The 24,089-nt window shown below is 35.3% G+C and overlaps 1 protein-coding gene across 7 annotated transcripts in view; it reads right to left on the bottom strand.

Moving 5' to 3' along the window:
- The window catches only part of ROBO1 (roundabout guidance receptor 1), a 1,104,481-nt gene that overhangs the window by 1,050,257 nt on the left and 30,135 nt on the right, over positions 1-24,089 (bottom strand). Inside the window, exon 1 of one of the 7 annotated variants that reach the window (XM_073231806.1) lies at positions 18,409-18,502. The exons of the other annotated variants lie outside the window; for them this stretch is intronic. The gene's annotated coding sequence lies outside the window, so the exon portion shown is untranslated. Of the gene's footprint in view, positions 1-18,408; positions 18,503-24,089 lie in introns of those variants that run through there. 7 annotated transcript variants of the gene reach the window in all.

Raw genomic sequence — 24,089 nt, 5'->3', positions numbered from 1 at the left:
TACTATATTACATATTTTATGCTAGGTATCACATATCTGTGCTGTTTCCTTTTTTTATTTGTCATTCCATTGTGGAAAATACATCACAATCTTCAGCCCACATTATTTTTAAACAGTTAGACAACATTGCATTAAATGCGAGTACCATAATATAGTTAACTACTCTTCCACTGGAGATAAATATTTTCCCAATTCCTACTAACAAAAATAAACAAGTATAAAATCTTTGTGTGAATTTAGTTTTCCTTTGAAGTAAAATAGAATATTTTTGTTTTCAAAATGTGTAAATGTAAAAATCAAGATGCATTGAACCAACTCCCCCTCCAGAAAAAGTTACCAAAGTCACAGGCCATCAACAGTGTAGAAAAGTATCAATAAAAATGATCAGTTTTCTTAAGTGACCAACTTTAAGTATGTGCAAAGTAATTATTAAATTATTATTATATATGCTTTGCTTTTAATGCTAAAATAAATATGGGGTTATTGTATTATATTGCATATAAGAAATAGACATATGGACATTCTTAAATTAAAAGCAGTACCCCAGGTTACATATATAGTATCAAGACAGTTTAGATAATTATATAAAGGCAATAGAAGCATTATGGAATATTATGCAATACATTCAGAAATAATTTAGGCATGTGATATATAATATGATAAACAGTAAATTCCATAACTCCAAAATACTTTTGGACTTGGACTTGGTACAATAAAGCATTGGTATATTCTCATTTTTATTAGTGGTGACTTTAATTAAACAAATATATTTTCCAGTAATTTGTTCTATAAACAAAACAATAACATAAGAATTTTCCAACCTTCCTGACCATAAATGAAGCCAGTTTTGAATAATGTTTTTACTGTGGCACAGACATTTAGAAAGAACCAATCTGCCAAAGGCAAAATATGAAGATGTGGCAAATATGAATTCAGTTGACCTGATACCAACTATGTTGGTTCCCTGCCAGTAATACCAGCTGCACAAGAACTGGAAGACAGCAGGTGAAACTGATAAACCAGAAGTAATTCAATAACACAGCATGCCAATATACTAGTATTTAGTTCTAAAATTGACTAGGTTATTAAGACATGTCTGAAGTCATACGGAAATTTAAGAAGAGTCAATGATATTTTATTGGTTAGGGTAGAAGAAGAATGAGAGACAAAATTTCTCATTGTGAGTAGTAAAATGCTACCAGCGAAACAGACAGCTCAGGACTGGGGACAAAGAGGTGTGGATACCTAATCAGAGAAATTTTCAACTTTATTCTCTTTACAATTAATCAATTAATCATGCAGAGAACCATTTATGAAAATGGTGACAACTAATATCAATCAAGAAACCTGAAGGAAAACAAGATATAAATTTGATTCCTTCTTATCCCCAAAGGAATAGTGTTAGTTTTCCCAAATATTTTCCTATAGAAAACATTGTTTTTTTTACTTTAGATATAAGTTATTTTGTTAGAAACCTTCTGAATAAAGCTTTTATCTGCAGGAGTTAGAGCTAAGGGTAGCTGGAATAATTTACCTGTTTTGCTGTCACATAAGAAAAACAATTTCATAGGCAGCATCTCAATCTATTCATGTTGGTAATCTGAGTCTTATGAAAGGCACTGAGAAAATACACAGTCTGTTCCTGCTAGAATGATCAAATACCAGAAAAAAGCATTTTAAAACAATCTGTAGACCCAGAACAATCTTGATGTGCCAGGAAAACATATTGCAGAAAATAAACATTAACCAGGCATGCATATTCGACTATTTTGCTTCCAAATTCTCATTGTTGGAATGAAAATACACATTTAAAAGGATAGATATAAAATAATTTGAGAAAACATTATTTACTTTCCAAATGTTTTATACAACCTTGTATACTAAATCAATGGTTTGGTCTATTGCAAAGTTATTATTTGTAGCACAGATTTTTTGATCAACTGCTATTGTGTGTATAATATATGATGCACATATATCAGGAGTGTGTGTTCATTCTTTTAACTCACAGTTGTACTCTATTGCAATTTTAGTGCAACAATAGTTACAAATAATTTCACTAAATTGTATGTTTGTGTGTTAGTGTATTCATATGTCCTTCTGTGTTTCTGTATGCTTATGTTTTATCAGTTATGTGTGGGAGAAATGGAAGGAGAATGAAATGAAAAGTCAATGCCTTTTGACTTTTGTAAAGTTCCATCAATTATTGAAAGAGGACTATCTTTGAAAGGATAGAGTGGAACATCAAAAAGAGACAGAAAGAAAGGACTAATTTGGGGAGTGAAAGTGCAGAAGTCAAAAGTACTGAGGAATGGGAGAAATACAGATAAAAAGGAGATGGAAAGTGTCAACAGACTTGAGCTGCTTACAAAGATCTGCTGACAGCATTATTTTATTATTAATTTCAGGATAATGAACACAACATTACAGATATCCAGAAAACTACCTTCATCTTAAATGCATTGAATTTTCATTACTCATAATGTCCTGTTTCAAGTGCAGATATGTTCCAAATTTCTGTCAACACTTAAACAATTTAAGCATTGAAACAATATTTTCCAACATTGTATACCACTCCTAAAAGTCACCTAGCTTTATGACATTTTAAACTGCTAATTAAGAGCATCATAAGAAAAAACAGTGGGATTTTTCTTTCTTTCTATGACCTGAGATAAATTAAATCTATCAACAGAAAATTTTCACAAAAGCATGAAAAATGATTTCTTGCATTTACTGTGACAGTGGGGTATTTGAAGTGTCAGGGAATAAATAACCATAAACTATGTGCAAGAATGTTCTAACCAATTACAATAACATTTATTCCTATTCTTTAGTTTTTCTGTCCATCGATTATACTTTTGTAGTGTTATAATCTTCCATTGGTCACAGTAATGAGACATTGTGTAATTATTTATCTTTCACACTGTGTCTAAAGAATAAAAGAGAAAAAAAACAATTTGTGCATGCTAAGGATGCTAAATATCCAATATAAGGTAGGCATGGCAACAGAATATTCTTTTTATTGAAAGAGGTTAAAAGTAAAATTGAGAGATAGTCTCATTAAAACAGTACAAGAAACATAATGACATTTCTCTTAAATAAGTCATAATGTTGCATTTCTGGAATGAAGCTAATGAAATTTTATATTTATGGCTAAAACCCCAAGCTGCTGTTAACATTTCTATAAAATTAATTTCAGCTACAAATTTCTGTAACTTGGATATTCATTAATTTTGTATTGGTCACTTGTTGAACTAAAAGAAATGCTGAAGCAGAAGATATCTGTAAGAGAAAGAATATTGATAGTCACTGAAGCAAGCATAAATAAGAGTGTCTTGCTGAATGTGTGTGGAAAATAAAGACATTATTTATACTCACTGGCAGATACAGAATGGTTTTTGGCTAGAATAGTCAAAAAGAAGTGATTTGTGGGCTTCTTTAAGAACATAAAGTTCTAGGAACTAATCTAAAGTGAATTAGTGGGGGCTAGATGATTAAACATAGGCGGAAAAATTCTAATTTCTTTTAATGAGTATGCCTATACATGCATAATTATGTCTAAGCAGTCTACTAATTTAGATTCATTTTAATAAAATATTTTCTGTGAGAATTATTTTGAGCAAAGTTAAATCATGTCCCTCTGATGTAAGACTATAGTAATTATATCTCCCTGAATCAGATAAATTTTTTCTGAAATAATCATGCAATAAATGTCAAAAGTTTATTTTTATGAATGTAACCTTTCAATAACGGAACTTTTGTGAGTGAATAAACTTTCTATAAAATGTATATATACTAGTTCTACATAATATAAAAGGGAGATGATCATTAAAGTTGACCACATGTAATTCTAACCATCCTGACAGCCAAAGTAACAAAGAGATTATGCAGCTTTGGGTTATCCAGTTTTCATATCATATTACAAAAAAACCCAGAATGAATGAACTGCAAGCCCAGTTAACATCTCACTTGGAGTTAATGAGATACCTACCGCCAGTACCACTCAGTCCAGTCAAACCATCTGTGAGATATGATAAATAGTTTTAAGCTACTAAGTTCTTGGCTGACTTATTAGACAGCCATACATAACTGGAGAAATGTTTCTCATACTCCATTAACAAGATCAGGCAGAGTCTAATAACCACAGTGATTTCAAATGAGTGATGAGCATAAAGGATAGTCAAGATTTCTGTTACATCTATGGTGTTCTCTGGAACTATCTGAGATTTCCATTGAAATGAAAGTCACAGATGCTGCCATACAGTATTCTGGTTTATTGCTCACACAGGTAACTAAGGAAATGCTAAATCAGAACTTCACAGAAATAAAGATGTATCTTTGATCTCCCATCAAAGTTTACAGATTCCCCTGAATTCTATGCACAACTGTGGACTCCAAGTCAAGCATGCCTGTGCTAAACCTTTGCTTTGTGATGCTACGATTTTGAAGATTACGCTTACTTAATACATAAGCATTGCTTGTTAAATAATTACAGTAGAACTGATCCAAACTCTGAAGAGAACAATGAGGCTACTGTATATGATTTGAATCACTAAGAAGTATAACTGTACCAACCTAACCTCTTATGATGATACCCCCTCAAAGTTATAGGAATATTTCATTGAATCAGCAGTTCAAATGTGATTCTATAAACAGGCAAATATCAAAAGTTTTAGGTGGATACAGTATTGTCCCCAAACTTAATAACGAAAATCCATATGGTTAGCACATGCCTATGATTTTTTCAGGCCCACTTTCAAATTTTACTAAAATGTATCCCTCAAAGTGTTAAATGACACGATATCTTCATCACTACCCTCCACATGCTTAACCTTGTTTTCCCTACATAGTTTAGATGCAGGATAACAAGTATGGTCAATCCTGAGTGCTCGATGCAGCTAGTGGTATCAACCTGAAGACATCTGTTAAGGATTTGAAGTCTGAGCCAAGGTTGTAGGGAAGAACATGGTGGGCCATAAGCATTTTCCCTGTGTAGTGGAGGCATGCGGGGTAGAACCTTTCACAGAATTCCCAGTGTTTCAAAACATGAAATTAAAGCCCCTCCCCCAAAGAAAATTCATCAAAGGCCAGCTAAATTTGCATTGAAAATGAAGACTGTGCCAGTAAATAACAATGATTCTTATGTTCTTTCTATAGCCTTTTGACCAAAATGCCTACAAATGCATAATCTTTGCAGAAGACGGTTTTTTTTCAAGATTAGGTTAAGTCAACAGGTGAGACAGGAAACATTTTTTTACTGTTATTCATTAGGCTAGTGCACTATTAAGGAACATTTTTTTAAGGTAATATTACAGAGGATTTGAAGGAACCAAGAGAACATGACATCTTGAGAAAACTAACTTAAAATGTTCAGACTTATGTATGAAAGATTCAACTCTCTATTGGTTGATATTAGAAGATCAAGTCTCTAAGGGAAACCTCAAAATAAATTCACCTCTTATGCCTTTTCAAAAATTTAATTCGACTGTTAAAGAATCCAATTCATTCTGTCCTACTGTCTCCCAATTTCCCAAGTTTCTGAACTCTCCTTTTATTAAATATTTCATTTCCCATTGACCACAACAGAGCTAAAAGCAATGATGTCTGTGCACAAAAACAGCTTACTAAATAAATTTTGCTAGCAATACTCTCTTGAGGAACACAGGCATTAATGGAGACCTTATGTTTTGGTTGACAACTGTTGCTTTTAGCCAACATTTTGTTATCCCTGAGTGGCTGGTCATTCAAGTTAATTATCATCATCATCTTCAGAAAAAGCTCCTGCTGCATAGTGAAAGCCTTGACTCTACCTGATCAGAGATAATCTCCTGTAGCTTTCAGAAACAATATTAACAAATTGAAATCATTTAATCAGCAGCTGATTTTATCATTAAGTTTGTGTATTCTCATTTTCTATTCATCATTTTATCTTTTCATTTTCAGTCTTTGTCACAGCAGTGTCTGATAGCTTACATAGTTACTGCAGTGCCTGAAAAATCCCATCTAGATGTGAATAACAATATGCAGCACACTCTGTGATCTGGATTTCCATCAACGCCATGCAGAGGTCACCTACGCCCTGAGTCTGGAGAACAAGCTCCAGCAGCTTTCTTTGCTATCACCACAGACAACTGCTCACAATTCTGCATTTGACAGGCAGGTAATATATTTTTAAAGGACAGAGATACTTAGGATAATGCAATACCTTTAACCACCAACCATAGCTATCTGGGGGAAATATAATTAGGATTATAAGTTTTCCTGTTCAAAAGAAAGCATATTTTATATCCATACCACTACTCCCACCATTCCCTGGGCAATGGGACATACAGGGATTAAACAGATGAAGTGTGTTATGGAAATGCCTTTATTTATGACCTAAAGGTATCCTTCTTTCCCTTAAGATCAAAGGTGGAGTTATTATCCATGCTCAGTCTTTGTCTTGAGGCAGAGTCTATGAACTCTGTCATATTTCTGCTGAATTATACGATGGTTTTGAAATGTGAATTGATATTCCCATGAGACTGTGCTCTAATCAGATTCATTTCACTAAAAAAAAAAATTCCGGAAAAAAAATAGAATTACAATATTTTATAGGCAATAGGAGAGAAGATCAGATGCATTTGATAATATTTACCAGATCCTTACTATAAACTGATAGGTGAATGTGATTAGCCCCTCTAAAATTAGATCTTTCCAAACTCTCTTAAGAGAATTGAATGTTCTGTCCTTCAGATGATTTAACCTTTATGGATTTCACATTTAGGTAATTAGTCAGATTGAGCTTCATTGTTTTAGGTATTTTTTATATTTTTGAGGCAATAACATATCAAAATCATATAGTAAAAATTATTTCATTTTAATCACAAAGCAAGAAGCAAAAGAAAGCTGCTCTTAGTAATATGAAGTTTAATCAAAATTTAATATATAATTTAAAACTTTTTTTCTACAAGGTTTACTTTCAATCATAAATACCAATTAAACCTTTCATTAGGAATTAAATTACTGTATGGGAAATATGATCTAAGTTACTCCAATACTAACAGAAACACTGAAGTAAAGCATTCAACTGCTTTTTATAAGTTAAAAAATTAATGTGTTCCTAAATGATCTCTCTAGTGATGCCTATATTATTCTAATGAATTGTACTAATAAAGGGTTTTGGTTTAAAGTGGAATTGTTCAGGCCTTTTATAATTCTCTACTTCTCACTTTTTTTTTTAACAAGTCACTACTAACACTTGATAGTATTTATAAGGCTTAAGTCCCAATTTCCATGCTTGTTATATAAGTACTTAAAATTTCTCTTCTTCTCTCTTTGATACTAGTTAAGGCAAAGAACATTAGAACTATTAAAAATCCTTTTGAAGTTTTTATCTGATTTTCAATCAGCTGAATCATAGGCAATCAAGAGACCCAAAACTCATGTTACCCTAAGCATATGTATTAGTCTTTGTATATCTAAACTATTATATTTCTACCTACAATAGGCAGCATCTACAATGGCCCCCAATGACTGCTGCCTGCTGGTGTTCATGGCCTTGTGTAATTCCCTCCCCTTGAACAACTTGCTTCCAATCATTGGCAAGATTGAGGGGATGACATGTTTGTGACTGGGTGACAAAAGATTGGGACTTATGTCTTGCTAGCACTCTGTTTTTTTTCTGAGGCAATGAGCCATGTCAGAGAGGCCCAAAGTTAGGGCAGACTGGCCAACAGCCAGCAAGAAACTGAGGCCCTCCATCCAATACACCTGCCACACTATGCGCATTAGCTTAGAAATTGAGGCTTCAGATGAGACCCCAGTCCCAGCTGATACCCTGATTAAAGCCTCATTAAAAGATCAAGAAATGGGGAACCAACTAAGCCATGCCTGAATTCCTGACTCCCTGAGAGTGTAAGACAAATGTATTTTAAGCTACTAAGTTTGGGTAATTCGTTATTTATCAGTAATGTAAGCAATGCACTCCCTTAAACTATATTTGCCTTGGCATTTCCTGCCATTTAAAAAAAATCTGGAGCATTCCTACAGTCCCACACTGAAGTGGCAGAACCCTCTCATTTTCATTCTTGACCCTTCTTCCTTGCTAACTAACACTCCAGTTCTGCTTTGCTTATCATTAGCTCATAAATTCTAGAAGGATGATTCCCTTTCCAATACCTTGGGATTGAATCCTATTAACCTCAAATACTCATTGTGGACAGTTTTTCCTTGTCAGTGACAAATTGCTGTGGGTGGGCCAATTCTGACCAGTGAAATCAGTGTTAAAGTCTAGTAGAGACTTTATATCCATACCACTATAGGGAAGGTTTCCCAATACAGTGAAAAAGGTGTGTGGAGAAAACACCTCTCTCCTCACTCATATCTGCAAGTGATGCACCATGCAACCAGGAAGAGAACTCTTGTCGTTTTAAGAGCAGCAGAAAAAAGCTGAATATGATACTTGTAATGTTGTAACACCACTAAATTAATCATTCTAGAGTCATTGGCTTCCATCTTTATTTTATGTGACTCAGGCTAATTTTATATGGGTCTTCTGAACCTTGCAGTTAAAAGCATCCTTACTGATACACTTGCTAAAATGTATGCTAACTAAATGATACTTAACACATGCAGTGTCTCTGTTCATGTACCAGGACAGGCTGAGTGTCTTTTGTGGCACCACTTACTACAGTCATTCTCAAATATAAATACTTGTTTTTTAAATTTTTCTAAAACCAAAATCATATCTGGCACTTATTTAATCTCAACCACAATTTGCAGCTGTGGAAATTTAAGAGCACCTCATGCAATCAAATCAGGAATGGAAGACTAAACTCAAACAAAAACCTATCACCTTTCTCAACTGGGCTCCTCATGTGAATTTCAGAGCACAAAATATGTGATGTGAATGTCTATTTTATAAATTCTGCAGAGGATGGTACATAAATATTACACTATTGCCATTCTAGGAAAGAAATTAATTCATTGTAGACAAAGAGGGCCTTCAGGCACTTGGAATTAAATCTCTCCTGGGACACCAGTTGTGAAAAGGTATTCTGGTTTTTAATCCCTTACTTCCTCAGCTACAGTTGCTCCCCGTACCCGCCCCCACCACCCCACTCCCTGTCCAGTCTGTTTCTCTCCAACAAATCTGCAACACTAAAATACTCTTGATCCCTGTGTGCAGCATCAGACTTTATATAGAACTCTTTCATCCAGCCATCTTTTCCAAAAATTCCTTTTTGTAATTATATCATATAGGGATTCTAGTCTGTATGATAATGCCTGATATATATTAGAAATTTAATGAATGGTCTATGTTGAAACATGAAAAAGGAACATTTATACATTACCCCATTATGATTATGGCGTAGTCTAAATTCCAAACTTCTGCTAAATAAGGAATGTTTTCTTAGATACTAATTCAGTATTTTATGATTCTCTTGTATTGTACCTTTAAATTATTTTGTTGATGTTATGTCTGAAAAAATGACTTTTCAGAATAGTCCATTCTTTTTTCCAACATCAAGGTTTTGATGGTGTTTTTTGATTAAGTCAAATATATTTGTGCTTATGATTCTTGCAAAGGGAAAATATTTTTCAACTGACATCTAATCCTATCAGAATAAAGTATAATGAAGGGAATAAAATCCATACAGGGAATGTCTGAAACTGAAACTTCAGTACTTGCATTTATATATAAGTGGGGAAACAGAGTTATAAGGAGCTTATTTCAAATGCAAATTCAAAGAGCCCTTTGTGACACAGTGTAAGCTCCATCTCATAGTCTTAGGGTTGACTAATTGAATTGCCATTGATAAGGTGTCACTTAAAGAGACATCTCTGCAGTGAAACATGAGTTTGCTGTAAATGACCTGTCATTGAAGTCACGGGTAATGTCCGTGTCCAGACTGAATTAAAAGGTACCTACTAGCAATGTGCTCCAGAGGAGTTAAACCAGCAAGGATGGGAAGAACTCAGTGTCCATGATCCACTAGAGAATTAAGCCTCAGGTGCTATGTTAATTTACTTGCTGGCAAACATTAATTGAAGCCAATCAATAAACCAGGTAGAAAAACTGGGAATTGCAGCTACATTCATTTCCAACTGCATTTAGATATATTTTTACCTAAATTATGGGGAATATTAGTTTTGAATTTTTAATTATATCAGTGTAGATGATATAATTAGTGTTTGTATAATTTTCATTTAAAATATCAAAAAATAAATTCAGAGACATGGATTTAAACAGTGATTTCCCAAGTGTCCCATATTTAGCAAAGAATTACTTAGACAACTAAAATTAAACACCAACCAGTACATAAATATTATTCACCAAAGCCTACATATTTATCAAGTACCTACTTTAATACCATAGTATTTCTATGTCTGTGCTGGATTTCAGCCATTTTGCTATTTTAGAGAAACAATCAACTGACTACACAGACAGATAAAAGCGTTTTTTACAATCTGCCCCACTAGCAAGATATAAAAACCTTTTCCATAAAAAGCATATTTTATGTATCTTAATCATTTATACTGAGGTTTAATTAACCCCTTAAACTCTTTACCTTCTTTCTCCCCCCCTCATCTCAGTAGAGATCAAATACTGACCATGATTCTTCCTACTAAGATAACTAATACACAATACTCATATCCAATTACAAAAATAAAAACTTTTTCAGAACAAATTTTACAGATAACACATATTAACCACAAAAATTTAGTAGTATCTTTTTCTTTAAAGCAAAGGTGTATATATTGTAGCTTGCTTTGAGTTTTAAACATCTTTTAAAATTGCTGAGCATTGCTAGGCTAACCTTCAAGATATTTCAGTGGCTTCAATTTTTTTTTTAAGGTATTATTGATATACACTCTTACGAAGGTTTCACAAGAAATACAATGTGGTTATTACATTCACCCTTATTATTGAGTCCCCCCCCCCATTACCCCATTGCAGTCACTGTCCATCAGTGTAGTAAGATGCCACAGAGTCCCTATTTCTCTTCTCTGAGTTACACTGTCTTCCCTGTGAAGCCACACATACCATATGCACCAATCATGATACCCCACAATTCCCTCTTCCCTCCCTCCCCACCCCTCCACTTTGGTAACCACTAGTTCCTTCTTGTAGTCTGTGAGCTGCTGCTATTTTGCTGGTGAGGATGTGGAGAAAAGGGAACCCATCTACACTGCTGGTGGGAGTGTAAATGAGTGCAACCATTGTGGAAAGCAGTATAGAGATTCCTCAAAAAACTAAAAATAGAAATACCATCTGACCTTGGAATTCCACTCCTAGGAATTTATCCAAAGAAAACAACTCCTCAGATTAAAAAAGACATACCCCTATGTTTATCCCAGCACTTTTTACAATAGCCAAGATATGGAAACAACCTAAAAGTCCATTAGTAGATGAATGGATAAAGAAGATGGGGTACATATACACAATGGAATACTATTCAGCCATAAGAAAGAAACAAATCCTACCATTTGCAATAACATGGATGGAGCTAGAGGGTATTATGCTCAGTAAAATAAGTCAGGCAGAGAAAGACAAGTACCAAATGATTTCCCTCATTTGTGGAGTATAACAGTGAAAGAAAAAAATAGTGGCTTCAAAATTTAAAGGAATAATCACACCCCATGTGCTTATTGTACTTATACACATTTACATTTCTGAGGTTTTGACTAAGTCAGAAAGCAAACAGTATGCCAATATTGGATTGTTACTTAAAAGGACTTAAAATTACATATACACCTAAATTCTCAGCTTAGAAAATTATGAATTTTAATCTCTTCATATCTCATCTATATGTCTTTGTTTCATTACATCATCTCTGACCTTGATGTTAAAGATTATTATAAGCTGAGGAAGATTTAAAAGGTGAAAAATTATAATTAAAAAGGTGAGAAATTTATAAACTAACCATGACAAAGTGATTAAAAATAGAACAAATTTTACTATTGATAAATACACATACCAAAGTTATCTTACCTCTAAAATATACCTGCATCTCATTTGGTGCAAAAAATGTGTACACAAAATTTCCATATAGTTTATATAGTCATTTCTTTTATCAAATTTAAATAGCAGATGCCTTTAAGAAAGTTAATTTCAGACACTTCTAATTGTTTCCAGTTGGAAATCACATTTGACTAATTTTTAATTCTATATTAAACCATTTGATGAAAATTTTTCTATAAGTTCTCTTTCTGTAAAGCACTATAATTTGTCATGATTTCCTTTATTTCTGGGTGAAAAGCTCCACAGATTATATAAAAGAGCAATATGAAGTGGTGTCATCTGTTATTTTTAGGAACTTTTACAGAACTGGGTAAAATGCTAATATATCTAAGACATATATCATCAAATGATGGCCATATGAGAAATAAAATGTTTCAGATATGAAATATATTTCTAATTTCCATCACATTCCTTGCACAGTCCATTTTATTTGGGAATCATTGAAATTTAATGCTAAGCAAATTATCACATACTATTTTTAGTTCTGAATGATTGTATTATGTTTTTTTTAAGCAATTCTTCAAAATATCAATATTTTGCTTCTTTGTTACAACTAACTTTAAGCAGATTGTCCTTTCCATCCAATTACAGACTGTGTAATTCTAACAACATTGCTTGATTTAGCTTTGGGATTAAATCAACCTGTGGCTAAGGGAAAGTTAAAGTTTAGTGGGAGTAGAGGTTTGCATCAAATCCCACATTCTAACATGCAGTTTTCCTGGCTGAAATGATCTCTTCATGAAATAGAGCATATGGAATTCCTATAAAGCTAATTAAAATTCTCATGTCATGTAAAAGCCACAATTAAGGGTTTGTTAATACACATCTCTTTGAGAAAAACAATCTTGTTTAGAAAAAAATGCCTTATTAATGTGATATTAACGCTTCCAATCCTTGGCTGACCAATGGTTTAATAAGTTAAAACAAACTCAGCAGGCTATTTTGTATATGTATACATATATAATCTCTGTATTTTTCTCATTTTCAATAGTCCAAAGATTTTGCTCATAATTTGCTTTTCATTTGGTGTTGCACCATTGTTAAATTATGTCAAGTTTTATTAGCTGAGGGAGACAGTGAAGAAGAAACTATATGTACAAACTGTCTGCCACTGGAAAGAAAGGTTGGCATTCGGCAGTCTAACTAATTAAATGTCACTGAGTCCAGAGGCTAAATGCATCAGTTGATGATTTGGTAGATTTTACTGCTGCATATGTAGATTTAATTATAGAGTGATTGAAATTAATAAAGTGGCAGTACCTTCCAGAAACATATTTTATGATCCATGATTTCTATATGAAAGAGCTGTTTAACCGCTGACCTTTACATAATGCTATACTTTGCTAAATTCATTAGAGAGACAATTAAGTAGCAAATTAATAAGCATTCACGTATGTATTGTCCACACTGATGATTCTTAAGTTGATTCAAAGTTAACATTTTTGTTCCTTCACCTGGTATCAAGGATCCTTCCCTAACTACCATGGTTGTAAGATGAATTCTGAGTATGTATCTAGTACATATGTATATTTTGTATATATATATATATTTCCTAGTGTGTGTATTATATTCCTAGTATATATTTTATACACCATAATCCAGAAAAATTTATACTTCCTCCTCCAGAGTGTATATAAATATAGTTTTCCTACAACCATACTATCTAAATGAAGAGAAGGGAAATATGATTTAGAGTTATCCACTTCTCAATCATCTTTGCTGTTTTTATCTTCTACTAGTGGTCACCAAGAATCAACAGAGGACACTCTCTGTGCCAAAAACACAGAGATGTACCTCCTATGGAATTCTACAGTCACCCATTGATCATTCATTCCAGTGCAACAAATGCCAATGGCTTTCAGCCCCAGGCAAGTTCACTATGGATTCAGTGTGACCAAAGAAATGACAGTAAAACATTCTTGGGGTAAAAAGGTTATACTCAACTTTATGTCCACGGTGGTAGGTCAGTCACTAAATCCCATTCACTCAGAGCGAAGCTGCAAGCAGCAAACCGGTCTCTGCCTCTGGCCTCTGTCCTTGGTGCCTCCACCACTCCAGCCTCTGCTCTGCTCTCCTGCAGCCTTGCAGCAGTGCCACTGTGTCACCCAGAGGACTGAGCAGAGCTGTTTATATGGAGTCAATAGCAACATATTGCCCACATGTGTGTAGTGAGCTAGCCAACCAGGGCCAGGTGAGAATCCTGGCCACAGGAACCTTCATTTTATCCACACATTTATGTATGTAATCAGAAGTAGCAATTATCCATAGCCATTTATATTTGAATTTAGTATTCATTTTATTCATTTTGTTATATCTACAAAGCAAGTTTATTGTCCCTACCCCACTCCATTGATAGCCAATAGGGAAATATAACCTGAAGTGAATAGACTGGCATAAAAAGAACTAATAGGTAGCTATATTTGACCTGAGAATGTTTTCTTCAAAACATGCTTAATGTCCTTAGAGTGAATATAAATTATCAAAACTCTTACATCTGGCAGAAACCTATATCAAAAGTTCTGTTCTTCCAGGGACTGGCAGTTGAAATTATGATTTGTAATCACTGTAAAAATGTCTGTTTCCTACATTCAAAGTTAGGTCATTTCCTCTTCCACATTTTATAGTCAGAAAACATGCTCTACTGGTGACTTTTTAAAGAACAGTGATGTCTCTTTCATATAATGTTCCATCTTCAATATGTCTTTGTCTCTTGTGAGTTGAAACTGTCACATCAGATATTAATGAAAGAAAGCAGTATTTTAAAAGTGGGGGTGGACAGTGAGCAATACTTAAATGCCTTTGAGTTCTGCTATTCTACAATGAGATGATTAAAAAGATACAGTGCAATTAACTGTATGGTACTTTAAGAGGATCTCCCTGTTTTGCAACAAAAGGCATACATCAGAATCATCTGTGAAGCATCTAAATTATGTCCCTGGGCTCCTTAAGCCCAACCCAGATTATCCAGGAATTAGATAAGGTTTGGGTACTTACATTTTAAAAGGCCTTCCAACGTGATTTGGAAGCTGACCCCTGCTTAGAAGCCATTTTATGTTAAATTAAGGGAGCAATGAAGCAAATAACATAACCAACACTTTCCATCGGAAGCATCTTAGTTAAAGCAAAGTCTGTAGTACCTACCCCATTCAAAGAACACAGCAAACAAAGAAAACAATTTAAAAAACCCACTACATGTGAAGTAGGCATAAAAATTAGCCAGACTTATTCTACAGGCTAGACTGATGTAACAGTTTTCCAAATTATTATAGGAGAATATAGATGGAGCCTAACATACCCAAACACCACAGGAACGATAACCTCAGCCTACAAGGTTTATAATGTTAATATAATTAAGCATTGAGAATGTAAAAAATATATCTGTTCAGCTGTTTTGAAAGCAAATATGTGAATGAAATAAGTCCCAATCTTAAGAAACTACCAGGAATGGGGTGAAGAGAAATCTAAACAAATATTCAAATTTGAGACTAGATCATATATTCAAATACAATATATTTAAAAATGCATAAAATTATACTAATATTAAATAAAGGTGCTAGTATTCCTTATTTAAAATTGTTGTATTTAAATAATTATTTTATGTTAAGGAAAAGGACAATTCCTCAGACACAAAAAAAGGGGCTGAAGCAGTTTACTCAGGCAGCCACAAAGTCACGAAAGGTTTCATATAAATACTCAGCCACAACTGTACATACCCTTCAAAACCCCTGCTCTCTCTGTCCCCATTCTCAGTTAAACATTTTGTAATCACTAAATATGTTACAAAACATGTTGAAAAAGTTTTCTCCTTTTATAGTCTATGTGTCACAAATGTGTCCATTTTCATCTTCTCTGCTCCCTTGTTGCTCTGTGAAAAATCTCTGTGGTCAAGACCTTCCTTTATTTGAAATTCAATAGCCACTTATGCTCATATTTCTTATTTCATGTTTCAGAAAGAGTTTACAAACCCTTTCTTTGACTTCTCCATTTTCTTCCTACTTTTCTCTCATCAATTTGAAATTCTAGTCATCCCTTAAATGTTGATACTCCAAAATATCTTGTCCAAGAACTTTTACTTATTCTCTTTTCAGTTTGCATGGTCCTCTTGGCTTAGTGTGTCCATTTTCATGGTCTAGAGAGTGGTATCTATGCTGAAGATCCTCAATCTGTATCTCCTGTGTCTTCATGATGAGCTTCAGATCCATTCACTGGACACCATCATTTCCCAAAATGAGATCATCATCTATACCATCCTACCAGCCCCCAAAATTAACAAACCAAAAGATCTGTGTGCCTTAGCCCATGAATTCCATTTTCCATTGATTTGCTTGATTTAGACACTGGAGTATCATTCTGGAATCTTTCCTATCCCAAATCCAATCAATCTGCAAGGGCTACAGTTTCAGCTTCCTAAAATTCTGGAATTATTTCACCATCTTCCCATTTTTCCACCCCACCTGGGTTAGACTACTGTCTTGGCAGTGGGTTTCAGGCCCGGGCAAGTTCACTAGGATTCAGTGAGACCAAAGAATGACAATGGAACATTCTTGGGGTGAAATGGTTTATACCCAACTTCATTTCCACAGTGGCATGTCAAATACTAGAATCCCATCCACTCAGAGCAAGTCTGCACGCAGCAAACCACCGCCGCCCTTGGGCCTCTCTGCCCCCGCAGCCATCCCAGTCTCTGTCCTGGGCGCTGCCACCACTCCAGCCTCTGCTCTCCTGCAGCTGTGTACCTAGAGCCCTGGGTGTAGCTCTTTATATAGAGCCAATACAACATACTGCCCACACGTGTGTAGTGAGCAAGCTGACCAGGATCAGGTGAGAATCCTAGCCATAAGAACCTTCACTTCATCCGCAACTACCATTATCTTTGCTGAAATTACTGCCAGAATCCAATTATTTCTTTAATATCTATATTTCCTAGTACCCTTAGAGTTAAAACATATTCTCATAGGCAAATCTAATCTTATATCCATTGCTTTATGGAGATTTTTTTGTCAAGCGAAAAGCACCAATAACCATTTCCCTCAGGGAAAAATCCAAGGCTTTGTCATCTTGAAGAATTCTCCGTAAACTCACCTCTTTTCAATTAAATCTTTCCCCGTGCCCCGTCCTCTCCCTTTTTTGTCCCTCCCCTCAGTTACATACCTAATCTAAGTACTCAGTGCTGAAAGTAGGCTGAACTGCTCTCAAATCCCTAAATGCATCTTGTTGCTTCTTAACTCCAGACCATTTTCTTTGGTATTCTTTTGGCTCGGTCCTTCTTTCCCATCATCTTTTTGATTTTAGGTGCAGATTTAAAGTCAGTTTTTCTAGATACCTTCCTTGACCAATCCAGTCACAGTATAGAATGTTTTTTCTATACTACCATGTTCTCTGTACAGTCCCTATTATTATTACTTAGCACACTGCTTTGTGATTGCCCATTTTCCTATATTTTTCCATGTTGCTGTTCCCCTTGCCGGCAGGAGCCACAGCTATATTGTTCTCACCTGGGCCAAGCTTTGTGCCCCTCCCCTTCATAGCGCTGCTGTACAGAATCACCTTAAGATCCACTATCATCACCATCATTTAACCTTCCATTCTGTGTTTAACTTTTTTCTGACTCCTTCCTCTTAGTGTATGCACATCTCTCTCATTAAAAAATATACAAACCAAATTTCATTCTTTTTTATGGCCAGTAATATTCCATTGTATATACCATAGGGCATTATGTTAAGTGAAATAAGTGAGATGGAGAAAGACAAATACCACATAATTTCACTTATATGCAGAATCTTAAAAATAAAGTAAATGAACAAACAAAACTGAAATAGACTTATAAGTACAGAGAGCAGATTGGTGGTTGCCACAGGAGAGAAGATGAGGCAGAGAAAAATTAGTGAGATTGTTCAATATCTTGACCTGGGAGATGGTTACCTAAGAATATACACAAGTCAAATTCATCAAACCGGAGACTAAGATTTGTGCATTTTATTGTATATACCTCAGTATAAAAACTTTTAAAAATTAGAAGACGTATAAACAACACAAAACAAAAAACACACCACCCAGTAACTCTAGACCATCAACCTGCTGAGCTTCATGAAAATGTTGATTATACTGGCGATCTCTCTCTTCTTGGTTTTACATTGAATATTTGTCCAACTGTAATTTCCCTTTCACTTCCATTTCACCACTAAAACAGTATTTAAAAGAGTCATTAATTATCATTGCCAAATGCAGCAAGCATTTATATTCAGTATGTCGGTTATCTGCCTTAAAGCTCATTTCTCATCAGTACGGAGAAGCTCCACTGGATTCCTGCATCCCTATTTATAGCAAAGACTAGGGCTTAATGAAAAACAAACATTTTTGTTCGAAATCAGTACTTCTCAAAATTTAAAGTGTATACAAATTACCTGAGAGTCTTGTTGAAATGTAGCCACCGGGTCTGAGCTGGAGCCTGAGAGTTCGCTTTTCTAAAAAGCTTCCATGCCAGTGTTGCTGGTCTGTGGGCTGCACTTTGAGCAGTAAGTCTCTGCAATCACGTTGGAATAACTAGTGAGCTTTAAAAATAGCAGTCCCCTGGAGACTGGTGTAATTGGCCTGGGCGCAACCTGGTTACTCGTAGTTTTCAATGTTCCCTGTGTGATTGTAAGTGTGAAGTAATGCCCTTGCTTCTCAAAAAGCAAAGGTGGGTGGAGCTCCACAAACTGTATCACACGGAAGGAACTGCAGTTTTAACAAGATCCTCAGGTGGTTTGTGTGAACATTAAGTTTGAGAAGCACTGGATTAAGGCTTTTCATTAATTCAAATAGACATTTCTTTTATATATATATAAATTTTACTCAGATATAATTAACATATGACATTGTATCTGCTTTAAGTGCTGTCTTGCCAATGGGTTTCAGCCCCAGGCAAGTTTACTGTGGATTCAATGTGACCAAAGAAAATGACAGTAAAACGTCCTTGGGGTGAAAGGGTTATACCCAGCTTTATTTCCACGGTGGCTGGTCAATCACTAAAATCCTGTTCACTCAGAGCGAGTCTGCATGAAGCAAGCCAGTCTCTGCCTCTGGGCCTCTGTCCACACAGCCATCCTGTACAGCTGTCTTCTGGGCCTGTCTGCCTGCACAGTCATCCCCCACAGCTGTCCTCTGCGCTGCCACCACTCCAGCCTGTGCTGTGCTCTGCTCTCCTGCAGCCCTGCAGCTCTGCAGCCTTGCCATCTAGACCACTGGGTGGAGCTCTGTATATAGAGTCAATAGCAACGTATTGCCCACACGTGTATAGTGAGCTAGCCAACCAGGGCCAGGTGAGAATCGTGGCCACAGGAACTTGCATTTTCTCCATAGGTGCACAACATATGTATATGTTGCAAAATGATTATCACAGTGGGTAATCCTGCATGATTACAATTATTTTGTCATGATGAGAACTTTTAAGACCTACTTTCTAAGCAGCTTTTAAATACACAATGCAGTATAATTAACTTTAGTCAGCACACTGTACATTATGTTATCAGAACTTACTTATCTTATAACTGGAAGTATTTACATAGACTTTAAAAACATCAAAAATTATTAAGTTAAAGAGCAATAACTTCAGTAGCCCAACAGGGCACTCTTACTAATTTCATCTACAGGGTGTCCTATATATCCATGCAAATTATTTCTTTTCCTTGTTACAACACAAGCTGATTGCTACTGAAATTAGCAGTATGGTGGAGTGGAAAGAGAATGAATTCTCAAGTCAGGGTTGAAATCACTTGCTCTGCTTTATTATTCTGAGAAAGTCACTCAACTGCACCTTACTTTCCTTAACTTTAAAGTGAACAGATATCTTAGGGATGTACTGTTGTGAATTTAAATGAGAACTTTGGTAAAAATGCCTGACACTTTTCCAAATTGAAGCTCCATACATCCATTCAAGAATTTATTTATGCAGCAATTATTTATTGAGCACTTAATATTATAATAAAGAAAATAGAAATGTTAGAAAGAAAAATAAGGTTCTGTTTTATATAGTTCCCATTCATGTGTGTGTCTAGAATAAAATAAGTAACTGAGATAGAGAAGGCTCAGTAGAGTGGGAGGCTACTACAAAGTGAAATCAGTTAAGTCCTCAGTCTCACCTCAATGATATATGAAAAAATCACCCCTGTGACAATTTGGGGAGCAGCATTCCAGGTAGATATCAGAGGAACCACAAAGATTTTGAAGCATGAGTGAAACTGGTGGGTCCCAGGGACAGAAAACCGGCTACTGAGGCTGATGCACAGCAAACGAGAGGACAGCAGGATGTGACCAAAGCTGGAGGGTTAGAAAAGGCCCACGTTGTCTGAGGCCTCACTGAGAATGACAAGAAGGCTGCATTTCAGCCTGACTGCAAAGGGGAGCCACAGGGATTTTCAATTAAGATACGATCATGTTTTCATTATTAAGAAATTGTTCTGACTGCCGAGAGGGGAATTGATTATAGTGGGAAAGGCTCAAATGGAAACTCTAGCGCCAGTGATGAGGTTCTGACTTGTAGCAATATAAGGGAGAGATGATGTTAACTTAAGATGAACAAAAACCATAGCTAACATCTCATTCATTCTGTGCAACCTGGGGGTACTTCCTCAAAGTGTCGGATGCCTCACTGGCCAGCAGGTCAGTGGACAGGGTTAGTGATGTTCCATGTTAGACTACTTTGGAGTCATCCAAGTTTCCATTCCATGATCTAGTTATGAGAAACTACCATAAAGATAGACTTAAATACATTTGTGCACTATTAATTGCCAGTGACTTTTGCTGAGCTCCAAAGTTTTCTCCAAATACATGGTTCAGTCTCTGTGATTCAGCAGGCACTAAGTTAATGGCAATGTCCCTGGATTATTAATTAATTTCATTCACAAGTAATTTGGAAAGTTGTATGAGCAATACATATTATGTGCAGTTGTTGGCTGAGTATATTTCAATTGTTTTCTCTGCTTCCAGTCTCTAAAAATTTGTTTTAAATGTATTATGTCTACTGTTCATTTATTAAAAACCATTTATAAATTTGCTTTTATACAAATGTATAAATAAAAATACTAGGGAAAACTTAGTGGTCAAAACAATATACATTGTAATCTTCACAAGTCCTACTGTTTTCTAAGAGAATACCCAAAATATAGACAATCCCACCAGAGTACAGTAACAGGAAAATACAGCACTTCAGGAGCATACGTGACAGAGAGAAGTTTAGGGAAAGCTTCCTGTAGAAAAAAAGGTCCTAAATGTGAAGTAAATAATAAGTAGGACAAAAGGAGTAGAGGATACAGAGAGCAAACAATATCCAGAGTTGAGTGAGATTTTTCTATCAATGTTTTCTAAATGTGAATACCGCAAGAACCCTCAACTAGTCAGATGGCTGATACCTAATCTGAGCCTACCTGCATTGAAGCAAGAAGAGAGACAAAGATGAATTAATTCAGATGTTAATTAATTCAACTAATAATATTAAACACCCATATTAGGCACTAGTAACTGGAAACAGAAGTGATTCCCTAGAGCTCTCCCCTAGGGCACGGGGGGCAGAGAAGCAGCAGTCGGTGGACAAACAAGTCAGTTTCTCCCACCCCAGTTCATTGTTTAAAGTCAGAAATGTAAAAATACAACAGATCTTCTTTGTTCTATCAACAAATTCCACCTGTGGGACACTCCACAATTTTTTTGAACAGGTCTGTCAGAAAGTAAGTGATTCATAAAATCACCTGACAGAGCCAAGCACACAGAACACTTATGACAAGGCTGTCAGGGCTTCCCGGCTCACCAAGTGATGAATGTGTAAGGAATACACCTGCTTCAATTATTTCTCCCTGGACTCTTTCTACAAGGATCAAGTTTTTTTTTTTCTTTTGTTTGATCTGAATTTGTTCTTCCTCTTGCCACCTATCTCCACATGTATTTCTTCCAACTTCCACTGGAAAACAGTCTCTTAGCCATTTAACTTGGCCAAAGATTGCCTAAGAACCCTTTGAGGATTGAAAATTTATTTCTTCAAATAAGCCGGAGGGTATTGTTCCTCCTGGGGAATGCTCGACTTCTGTAGGGCCAACTTTAGTTTTTCACAGATTATCTAGAATAACTGAGTAAATTTAACATCAAATGATGGGGTGTTTTCTCCTTTCAATTCAAGAGTGTACTATTTCATAATCATAGCATCTATGATCAATGATTTTAACACTAAGAAGAGAAACATTTTACTGAGATTTAAAGACAATGTGAGGTGGGAGAATCTCAAGAAAGGCATTAACTATTAACTAGTTGTTTAAAATCCAGAACAAAGATGGTAAAATAAAATCTGAATTTTCTCAAATATAATGGAAACTTGATACAAATAAATATTGCACATAAAATCTTTAACATTCCCACCACCTTAGCCTAAAGATCCAATTATCTGCTAACATTTTCTGCTCAAACCTGCTGAGCTTATTCATCAGCCCTCCAGTTAGAAAATAATAAAAGGTCTGCAGTGTATTTACACTCAGAGGGAAGAGGTATAGGTTGGAGAAGGGCAATCCTTTTCTTCAGAGTTATAAACAGCAAGCAGTCTGTGACAAGAAACATATTTGTTCTCCAGATTGGCTAATTGCATTATGCTGTTTTGAGTAAAAATTAGGGCAGATATTCAAAGCAAGTATTGACTTGACATTTTGCCACAGAAGTTTTATAATAAAATACTAGGGCTATTGCACTATCCATTCAATGTCATCTAGAATTTTCATTCATATCATTCACTTGCAAGCAGTCCCAGGCAGAATGCATCCTGAGGAATTAGACCCTTGCTATAAACTACTCAGAGACTACTGGAAGAGACAGACTCCCAAAATAGATAAGGCCAGTATAATGCCATGCATGCTATAGAATAATATGTGCTGGTTGCTACTGAAACACGTTGGGGGGAAAAATAAAAACAATTAATTCTGTCCCAGTTTACTTAGCATTTCTGTGCAAGTGCCTAGGAAATCACATACATATGATGGCTTAGTGGATAACACACCAACTGATTTTATTTTCTCACAATCATGCAGAGTTTAGGAAAAGAAATGCATACAAATAGATTTATGTTTGTTAACAGGATGTGTCTGAAGTTTTATAGGATTGAAGCAGGAAAATACAAGGTCGTTTACAAAGAATAAGTTATTAACTATTTCCTGAAGTTTTGTGTCATACATCTCCACCTCTGGCACATGTGTGAGATGATCAAGAGTATTTAAAGTCAAGAGCTGCTAAGATAGTCAATTAGTAGCGAGCCCAAAGCTAAAGGGGCTAATCGGAAGGGTATCTGGGAAATATTTAAAGGATGAAGGCAAAGATAGAGAGACAAAATAAGGTACAAGTTTTTAAATTGCCTATCCTGATAATTCTGCAAATATTCCCCCCATAAATTGGAATTCCCCCCAAAATTGCTCTATTTTATGGTCTGTGTTTGGGTTTCAGTCCTTACAAGGGAGTGCAAGTTTGACAGGCTCAAAGAAATTATAATCAAGTCAATAGACACAATATGTGAAGGATGATAATTTACTGAATTACCACAAAACTCAAATTAGTAATTGTTCAATTGTTAACCTGAGGTCTTTCCAGATTTACCATTTTCTAAAATATAAAACACCAAAGATTAAAACCAAAAAGACTTAAGTAATAATAGAGAAAAAAATTGAGGATAGGATCATTTTCTGGGAAGATGTTCAAGAAACCCTTCTGCAGTGTCTATTAAGCGTCAGCCATTCTTCAAAGCTCTGGAGATAGAGTGCCCCATGGCCCACCGTTTTCCCCAACAGGAGGCTCACAGCTTACCATATGGGAATAATTTTCCTAGGATACACTGCTAAGAAAATGTACCAGTATTAAATCAAGAATATTTCAATATCACAACCCTTTGATTTTAATGAGTTTGAATTTCCAGACTGCGTGAGATTTAAATTCTTTTCATGTACTGGGGAGAAAAAATGATCCAGCTCAGAATGACAGCAAAAATTCTAAGAATAGTTTCATGCTGATGACTTCATATAATTGAATTTATTTATTTTATGACAAAGCATTTCTAAAATACATGAGAGCTCTAATTATT

This window comes from Manis javanica, chromosome 3 (assembly GCF_040802235.1).
Source record: "Manis javanica isolate MJ-LG chromosome 3, MJ_LKY, whole genome shotgun sequence".
In the NCBI taxonomy this organism is placed as follows: domain Eukaryota; kingdom Metazoa; phylum Chordata; class Mammalia; order Pholidota; family Manidae; genus Manis; species Manis javanica.
Note: the sequence above shows the minus strand (reverse complement) of the source record. Positions and strands in the feature narration are given on the sequence as shown.